The sequence below is a fragment of the Schistocerca gregaria genome, chromosome X, assembly GCF_023897955.1.
Source record: "Schistocerca gregaria isolate iqSchGreg1 chromosome X, iqSchGreg1.2, whole genome shotgun sequence".
NCBI lineage: Eukaryota > Metazoa > Arthropoda > Insecta > Orthoptera > Acrididae > Schistocerca > Schistocerca gregaria.
The window spans coordinates 367,779,459-367,789,817 of NC_064931.1; the positions used below are offsets into that span (position 1 = coordinate 367,779,459).

The 10,359-nt window shown below is 42.6% G+C and overlaps 1 non-coding gene across 1 annotated transcript; it reads right to left on the bottom strand.

Moving 5' to 3' along the window:
• Positions 1–9,179: 9,179 nt before the first annotated feature.
• On the bottom strand, positions 9,180–9,252 carry Trnaa-cgc (transfer RNA alanine (anticodon CGC)). The gene has a single exon. It is a non-coding gene; the product is annotated as a tRNA-Ala (tRNA).
• Between the last annotated feature and the right edge of the window lie 1,107 nt (positions 9,253–10,359).

Here is a 10,359-nt window from a genome sequence, read left to right on the forward strand (position 1 = left end):
ACAGCAAGGCCGTTTTGGCGAGTGTTACAAGGTCAGATCAGTCAATAAATAAGAAATGGCATACAGTAACTGTTGTAGTCCTACACTGATTGACTGCTGCCCCTCTTAAGGAACCACACGTTTTACCCCTCCGTTGGGGTTGCACCTACGGTACGGCCACCTGTATCGCTGAGGCACGCAAGCCTCTCCACCAACGGCAAGATGGTTCATAGGGCGGTGGGGGCGGAGGGGGGGGGGGGGGGGACGACGACGACGACGACAAGTAGCAAGTAGCAGAAATGAGAACAACGACAAACTTAACACCAGGTTTTATGGCCACGAAGTAGATGAAGTTAAGGAATTCTGCTACATAGGTAGTAAAATAACCAATGACGGACGGAGCAAGGAGGACATCAAAAGCAGACTAACAATGACAAAAAGGGCAGTCCTTTCCAAAAGAGGTCTACTAGTATCAAACATAGGCCTTAATTTGACGAAGAAATTTCTGAGAACGTAAGTCTTGAGTACAGCATTGTGTGGTAGTGAAACATGAACTTTGGGAAAACTGGACAGGGTGCTAATACATCTGTTAAGACATGAGAGAATGACTTCCATGGTATTAGAGGGAACTGTAGAAGGCAAAAACTGTAGAGGGAGACAGAGAATGGAATACATCCACCCAAAAACTGAGGACGAAGGTTGCAAGTGCTACTCTGAGATGAAGAGATTGGCATAGGAGAGGAATTCGTGGTGGTCCACATAAAACCAGTCAGAAGACTGATGACCCCCCCACCAACCCAAACAAAAAAAAATGGAACTGTGTTTAGTCATGAAGGACCATGTCAGGATTCTTTGATTGGTGCTTGTTAATGGCCAGACTTTCAAGTAATGTTAGTTGTCTCCTTCACATCATATGAATGAAATTCATTCAGAGCATCCTCAGCAAAGGTGGAATCTTTTTTTTTTTTTCAACCTCCAACTTCTTTCCGTGCAGCCAACCTAGTAGCTATAGCCCTACCTGACTGACCTACATACAATTTGTCACACTGATTGCAGGAAATTATACAAATTCTACTCTGTTTTAAAGGTGGAATCTTATCTTTACTGTTCAACAGAAGATGAGCAGCAGTATTCCTAGTGTAAAAAGCTGGATTATATTTTCTGGATTTTTGTTTCCTGGAAATAACCTGTGAACTCCTAACCACGATGGGAGGCAATTTGTTAGCAGTGTGGTTTTGTGCTGACTGAGATGGATAAAGGAGACCTGTTATCCTCTGTCTCTTGTTTTTGTTGAGTATATTGTCAATCAGTGTAGGACTACAACAGTTACTTGTTGCCATTTCTTTATTTATTTTCAATCAGTTTTCGAAATCTTGTTTGGTTTGAGGTACAGGAAGTAGGTGGTGCACCATGGAGTGGAACACTGCATGTTTATGTGTTATGGGATGCTGGGAAGTGACTGGTATTACTGTGTCTGTTGAGGTTACTTTCCTCTATATCTTAAATGAGTGTTGTTTGCTACTGATGTGAATGGTGAGGTCTGAAACTTTGATAGTCTCCTCCTAACTCTATGTTAAACATGATTTTACTGTGGTGTGAATTCAAATGTTGGATAAATTTATTTAATCGTCTGGTGGTACCTTTTGACAAGCACAAAACATCATCAACATACCTAGTATAACATTGTATTATAGATCTTAGGGGCTCCTTATCTAAACATTATCCATAAATAATTATCACTAATAAGGGACTCAGTGAGGACCCGCTTGCTAACCCATCCGACTGACTCTACAGAGACTGTAGGAATTGCCTTAAACATGTTTCAGTTTGGATTTTTATTCCTCCTGTCTTCACTAGATTTGTTCTGGTTTTATGTAACCATTCTGCTAATATTTCCATTGCATCTGCAACTGGGCTATTAGAAAACAGGCTGCCGACATCAGATGAGACTAGTTTTGCACTAGGTGGAATGGGCACATTTTTAGTTTTTTCGCTAATGCAAGTGAATCAGGCATTCCAAAACATGATTGAAATTTAGTTTTTGTTTTAATTAGTAACCATAACTCTTTTGTTAACTTATGAACAGGTGCTGAAGCTAAAGACAATACAGGTCTTAATGGCAACCTTCTTTGTGAAGCTTAGTTAACCCATATAACCCGATTGCTATTGCACTCATGTTTGTGAGGTATTTAGTATCACTATCAGTAAATGTGAACTTGCAGGTTTTAATAAGGTACTTCACTTCTACAGAGATCGTAAGGTAAGTGAGGGAACTCTACAGGGTTGAGGAATTTAAACAATTTTTCACTACATTCTGCCTTATTAAGTAACACTAAACTGTTCCGCTTGTGACCCTTGGTGGCAATCACATCCTGAGAGGACAGTTTTTTCTTTAATGTGCACAATACTTGTTGCGTGACTTTGGGCTTCGGTGTCACTAACCTGTTAGGTATGTCGGGTAATTGAGCAACGTTAGAACATTTGATGATATTTTCGAAATATTCCGTCGGTTCTTATAGGGAGATAGACTTATTAATAACTTGAATACAAAGTATTAATGTTCCACAACGATATTACTTAGTTAGTTGTGAACAGGCTTTTGGCTTCTTGGGCCATTAACAAGCTTATTAGCTAATGATGCTACTTTAGTAAGGGCGAGTAACGGAACTATATTTGGTCATTAAGGAGCAGGTCTGGAGTCTTTGATTGGTGTTTACTAATGTCCAGAATTTCAAGTAATGTTAGTTTTCTCCCTTACGGAGAACATCACATTTCACACCGTATGAATCGTATGAATGACATTCATTCAGAGCATGTCCCAGTTACAGAGGCAATGGAAACTTTAACAGAATGGTTACATAAAACCAGAACAAATCCAATGGGGACAGAAGATATATGAATGGAAACTGAAATGAAATATGAAGCCTGTTTGCTTCATGTCACAAAGAATACAAGAGAGTATTGCTATCTGCGGGTCGCACCCCCCCCCCCCCTTTTTTACGTTGATGAGGGACATCACATCCATATGGAATGAAAAGTTAATAACTTAATACTGTTAGGTGTTGAACATCTCCACAAAGGTTAAATAAATATCGGACCGGTGCATCTTGATGTAACACTTGCCATTTTCATCAGTGTATAACAACAGATGCGAACACAAAATAATCACTTCTGTTCAGCAAGGAAACAGGAGACGTAGGTTTAGGTTCAAATGGCTCTGAGCACTATGGGACTTAACATCTGTGGTCATCAGTCCCCTAGAATTTAGAACTATATAAACCTAACTAACCTAAGGACATCACACACATCCATGCCCGAGGCAGGATTCGATCCTGCGACCGCAGCAGTCGCCAGGTTACGTCCTGAGCGCCTGGAACCGCTAGACCACCGCGGCCGGCACATGGGTTTAGGGTTGCAAAGATTTACGAGGGCGCTCTTTAAGTAATGCAATACATTTTTTCTCGGCCAATTTCTATTGAAAAAAATTCAGCATTTGTTGCTGTACATCGTGGGATATTCCCGCTTCAGCATTTATAGTTTTGTTAAGTTCCGGTAGGTGACGGCACTGTACGTAGCCTTGAAAATGGCGTCCGTAACGGAGGTCCGTTCTAGACAGAGAGCTGACATTGAAATTCTTTTGGCAGAAAACTAGAGCATTGCAGATATTCATAGACGCTTGCAGAATGTCTACGGAGACCTGGCAATGAACAAAAGGAGGTAAGTTGTTGGGCGAGGCATCTGTCATCATCGCAACAAGGTCGTGCAAACCTGTCCGATCTCCCGCGTGCCAGCCGGCGGCACACAGATGCAAACAAACTTCTCCTTCTCTATGACAACGCAAGGGTTCGCACAAGTCTGCGCACCCGATATGAGTTGAGAAAACTTCACTTAATTGTTCTTCCTCACCCACCTTACAGCCCAGATCTGGCACCATCCGACTTCCATCTGCTTGGTTCAAAGAAGGATGCAGTCCGAGATAAGCAGTATGTAGATGAATGGGAGGTTACTGATGCAGTAAGAAGGTGTCTCCGACGTCGAGCAGTAGAGTGTTACCATGCTAGCACACAGGCCCTCGCAATAAGATGGCGCAAGGCCGTCGCATTGAACGGAGATTATGTTGAAAAATAGGACTTTGTGGCCCAAAGTGAGGGGAATAGCTTGGTGTGTTTGAACCCTGAATAAAACCAATCTGCTTTCAGGAAAAAAATGTGTTGCATTACTTATTGAACGCCCACTGTAACATACCAATTATGCTTACAAGCCATTAACTTACTACATAAGTCATTACAACTCTAGAGCCTCCCACATATGACAACAGACTTGGCGCGTTCTCAAGATTTGACGTAACCCCAGTCAATTGAGATACCCGCAGAAAGAGAGTGTCATGGGCAGGTGAAGAAGGTCTTACGATCAGTGACCATAACTTTCTATACTTTGTTCTGGCACATAAAGTCGCAGTCGGAAACTGTGTACATCAGTTATCAATAAACAACTTAAAAAGGGCGAAGTCCTCATTTAGATCTTCGTCGTACAAGTACGGGAGATTTTACATTGATGAGATGGTACAAAAAATCACAGCAGCGATTCAGAAAACACAAAAGGTGGTAGTTGTCCTCAGACGGTGCTAGAGATCCAAAGGTAATGTGAAGGAAAGATGTGGCATAACAAGGCAGAATACTCCTTTCAAACCCAGTGGGAGACCAGAGCAGAGCAGTCCGTGGAAGGATGTTTCTGAGTCCTGTAGCGACAGCCGTGGATTCGACTGATACGAGCTGATGTGTAAGTGATATACAAAATCTGAAAAGAAAATCAAGACCACAGAGAAAATTTTATTAGAACGCAATAGGTGCCAGGGAGCGAGAGAGACGATTATTAATTTACAGGACCAATAGACTGTTAAACAAGGAATTACTGAAACATAAAAACATAAGAGAATAGTAGAGGGTACCGTTACAAGGACTTGATGGAGGTAGGCCGGAGTGGCCGAGCGGTTCTAGGCGCTACAGTCTGGAACCGCGCTACCGCTACGGTAGCAGGTTCGATTCCTGCCTTGGACATGGGTGTGTGTGATGTCCTTAGGTTAGTTAGGTTTAAGTAGTTCTAAGTTCTAGGGGACTGATGACCTTAGAAGTTAAGTCCCATAGTCCCATTTGTTGAACTTGATGGAGGAGGGGGGAGGGGTTTAGGTTCAGCAGGGATTTTAATGTGAACGCTGCTTCTAGACGACAACTGTGAAAATAAGACAGGACGACAGAAGTAGCTGAGACAAGAGACGAATTAAATTTTGTAGTTATTCATTTTGTTGGACAACAAGTAACTACGGCTATTATAACATCGAAGAAGAGGGCCTGACGGAATAAAAGCCGATGATCTACAGGCACTAAGGCATAGAAGAGTACCACGCAGGTATACAACGAATGCCTACTTCAAGAAAGAATACAAAATACTTGGGAACAGGAGAGATCACCATGATGAGAAATAGAGAGTTTAAGGATCCATCAACGGCGAAGGCGTACCGGCCAGTATTCATGTTAAACGTAATGGGAAAGATTCAAGAAAAATTCTTGTGTGGGTGATTAGAAACTCATATCATTCTTGCAAGCATAAACTCCAATCAGTTCAGGTTTAGAAAGGGAGAATCAAATGAAGTTTCCGCTTTGACCCTTTAAGCATCGTCAGTACCTCTAATGCCTTACTGCTGTGGGAGAAAATCCAGACTTACCCGATACACAGTTTATGAGAAAGAATTGAACAAAGGATGAGTGAATGTAGATTTTCCTGGTGTATAATGCTGTGAAACTCTCTAAGGTCTCTGGTCGGGCGGCAGTGCTAAGATACCACGGCCTTTGGAAGAGTGTCATACTCATTACGGGAGACCCAAAAACTTCTCATCATTACGTAAAGTGTGCCCAGAGTGGTTCGTTTGAAGTACTGTTTTTGGTAATGTTGCCCTTTACCTGATTTTGTAAGAGCTAGGATCTATAAAAGAAGCAAGAGGCTAATGGGATACGACGTACTATTGGTGGTAACAGGAATCCAATGTGCAACGAGAAGGCAACAGCAAACTCATTCTACAAATACAGGGAATAAACTACAGATGGCGGCAAGCAAGACAGTTTGCCTAGTGTGTAAAGCAAAGCTCGAAAGAAGGAGAGACTCTATAATAAAAATAAAGAATGAACCACGAAAAAGCCAAGAGGTAACCAGATAATTGGAATTGATGTTAGACGAGAGACAAAATTTATTTTCCTACATCCCTCAAGTATGCAGAAAAAGACTCTACATAACGAAAAAATCAATATAGGACAGAATAGGTGGTGCCGCGCGGAGTAGCCGCGTGGTCTGGGGCCCCTTCTCACGGTTCGCGCGGCTCCCCCCGTCTGAGGTTCGAGTCCTCCAGCGGCTCAGCCCTCGGGCATGGGTGTGTGTGTTGTCCTTAGCGTAAGTTAGTTTAAGTTAGATTAACTGGTGTGTAAGCCTAGGGTCCCATAGGAACTTAACACCACCACCACAGAATAGGCGCGGAGATTCCTTAAAATGTATAAGAATATAAAATTTGGAGAAAATTTAGGAGATTTGTGGTAAATTACTATGAGACTAGACTGCTGAGGTCATCGATCCCTAGGCTTACACACTACTTAATCTACCTTAAACTAATTTACGCTAAGGACAACGCACACACCCATGTCCGAGGGAGAACTCGAACCTCCGACGGGGGAGCCGTGCGAACCGTGGCGAGGAGCCTAAGAGCGCACGGCTACCACGAGTGGCAAATTTGGAGGAAAATCGCAGAGTAATGACTGAAAAAGGAAGATGTCCAGAGGTCGAAGTAAGTCGTGTGACAGCTAAATAAAAAATTAAATTACTGCTTCTGCAAGAATAGCAATGTTACTGCGACTCAGAAGCAACAGAAAGGCTTGTTTACGGTTTCATCACAAAACAGATCTAATCATGCGAGTGTGGCTATGAAGGAACTACGTATCATTTGGGATGTAATGCAATATGTAGTCGGTAGAGACAGATCATATGAATTTCTACTGGAATCAAAAAGTCTCTATAATAATGAGAAAAGAAAGGTTATGACACCATCTCGCAGGGACTGGTTACAACAACACGAACAGTAACGTGACTTGATGAAACAGAAAATCAAAAAGTAACTCAAGTGGCGCAAGAATGGAGCATGAAAATATCGATGTGTGACGATGATGACTTACAGCGATATACAGCTTCTGAATAGTCTGTCGTGGATCTGCAGTCTTAGGGACAGTCGAGAGAAGGCCACACCAGCCATATAATTCTTAAGATTGAAACTACCTCCAACTCTGTTAATTGCCTAAACTCATTTCAATCACGAATCCCAGCAGTGCAAATCCCATTCTTTTCCATAAGTCACTTACCTCACCGAAAATCTTGAAACACGAACTACAGCAATTACAGCAACAGGCAACTTCAGCCAGCTAAATAAAAAGATTCTAACTACTGTAGACTATAACTACTAGTAGGCATATGGTTAGCCAAAGATTTTATTGAAGAGCAAACAATGTATTTAGAAAATGTAACCCTATTCATGTGGCATCCAGTTCCAAAAATGATTTAGTTGTCAATAGTCCAACTGCCCAAACATTATCGACGAAACACCCATCATCACAAATTTCCTTGCGTATTTTCTTATAAACACATCATATCATCTCACTTCACAATGCATATCCTACCAACACAGACTCGCCACTAAAAATACCACGTCCATACACTTCCCTATCCACTCGCTAACTATTAGTCTGTCCAACCACAGAATCTGTTGCCGAGGGCGCAGAGAGCTGACAGCGATGTTAACGCTGTCTATAGCGCTGCCAACATACTTACAAGATGAAGGACATTAGCCCTTTTGCACACTGTCTGTTTCCGGGATTCCGCTTTACGTGTGCAGGAGATGAACACAACCGACAGGTTATGGCGTAATTGAGGAAGAAGAAAAGACGGAAAAGACTTTGCTTTTTCTTTTATAATAAAACACAGGAAGGCTGGTGGTCGTTTAGTACACTGTGCAATAAAATTAAAGGATCACTTTTTTGATTCCCCGTACCTGTCTCCCAGTGCGACGCAAAGTTTGAAATTTGGCTCAAAGGTGCCTACAACCTTTCTCTGTAGCGGAGCAAAAGCGTGGCGATCTGCGACATCACCCTCGGGCTCGGTGACGCTTCAAACAGTAAGATGTCGACACGTGCGTAAAAGACCACTGCTCAAAAGTTGACGTGAGCTGTAAGATGGGTTACTGAAGTCACATTGGCACCAAATTTCACCACATTTCTGCCCAAAGCCACCGTGGACGTGTCACTCGATGAGAAGGTCGTCACAGCCCCTCTTTTGACTTCTCAGCAATAGATGTCATATCACGAAACCCACGGCTAAAATCACATGGTTTTCTTACTAGTTGAAGAGGAGAACACTTCAGACACACCGCCACTGAGAACTGACACGAAAAGGCCTCAAGGTGTGGCAAAATCGGCGTCAGTGAAACGACTCCTTTCCCGGGTGCGTTGATTCAACACCGACTCAAGGGAAGGCCTCGGCGCTTGTTGGTGACGTCACGTCAGCTAAGCACGGCGAACGCCAGGTCTGTTGCAGGCATACTCATAATGGTGGTGTCTCCCTCCCTCACACAGGAAAATGTGAAACTATTGGCGGTAGTTGACCAACACTCATTGTTCTGAGAGATTTCTGCAATAAATTAATTGAGCAATTAATTACACTTCTTAACAAATAGTGTACTCCTGAACTTAAATTTCCATCTGTTGTAAGGATTGACATACAAAAATAACTTCATGGTTCAGCAGCAACAGAATTCGTGCTTCTTTACCTTATTTGTAAATCTGAGGAAGTTACGTTTGTACTGGGTTGCTTTTACAAGAAACTGTGAACGTGTTGGTGCTCTTCTTTAGGTATCCTGGTTGACTATGGGGTGAGGAGCACTGAATGTTAATGAAATATCTTGCGATTGTACACGTTGGGGAAGGGGGTGGGGGACAGGTGGTGGTGGTGGTTAGTGTTTAACGTCCCGTCGACAACGAGGTCATTAGAGACGGAGCGCAAGCTCGGGTTAGGGAAGGATTGGGAAGGAAATCGGCCGTGCCCTTTCAAAGGAACCATCCCGGCATTTGCATGAAACGATTTAGGGAAATCACGGAAAACCTTAATCAGGATGGCTGGAGACGGGATTGAACCGTCGTCCTCCCGAATGCGAGTCCAGTGCGCTAACCACTGCGCCACCTCGCTCGGTGTGGAGGACAGAAGGAGAGGCAAAAGAGAGATACTTGTTTTATCAAATAATTTTTTTATCTTATAAAGTTTCTCTTTTCAATTGAAAGAGGGGAATATTTATATTTTCTAATGTGCATCTTTAAAAAAGTTTAAGCTCAGCAGTATTTTCGATGTATGAAGCTATTTTGTTTCATGTTTAGAATTCCTTTCGTTGAAAAGGACTGTAATCTAGTAACTGGTAACAGTTGGACATTTACACATGTAAATTAATTCACATTTCCAGTGACGATGTCAAACTAAAATAAATAAAAGAAACGAGCTAATTGTAAGGGGGTTGGGGTAAGTTTCGATAACAAAATGGATCAAGTAAATATAGTTACTAGAATGTAAAATTTCCTAAGCTTGCAATGGGGCAAAGCGTCTTCTCATATTGATCTACGTTTGTTTGGACAGGATTCAGTAATACAGAACTATGATCTTCATTTGTAGCTTGACGATAGTAAGAAAATCTTTCATCTAAATAAAACTGCAGAATCCAAAACAATACCAAACATTTTGTCCAAAAATCAGAGATTTATAGTGATAAGCACGCCCAGGCGTTTCTGCCTGCAACAGACCTGGAGTTCGCCGTGCCTAGCTGACGTGACGTCACCAACAAGCGCCAAGGCCTTCCTTTGAGTCGGTGTTGGTTGATTCCCACGCATTTCGCCGTTGGAAACGACAGTTCGCAGTTCGGTGAGATACAGGAAGATGTTTTTGACAACGTTGAACTCTGCTGACAACGTCAGACGTTTCAATCCTTCTCCAAAGATACTTTGCGGCTGCTCCCCACTGAACTTGATCGCTCCCTTCCACAGTGCAGTGCGACCGCAAATTTTGCTCTCGTATACAGGTTGAGTCCCTAGGGGACGTTAAATACCATCCAACGACATTTGAAAGTGATCCGAAGTAATAAAGGGTAATTGTGTTTTTTCAGCACTCTTGTTTGCGCCCACCTGAGGCTTCATCACACGGGAGCGCAACGTTAACACGTGCATCAGTAAAACAGCAAAACTCTCACCAATACCGTCGGTGCCACCCACGCACCTTTGTTGAGCACATTAGAAATGGACCTTCAGAAAT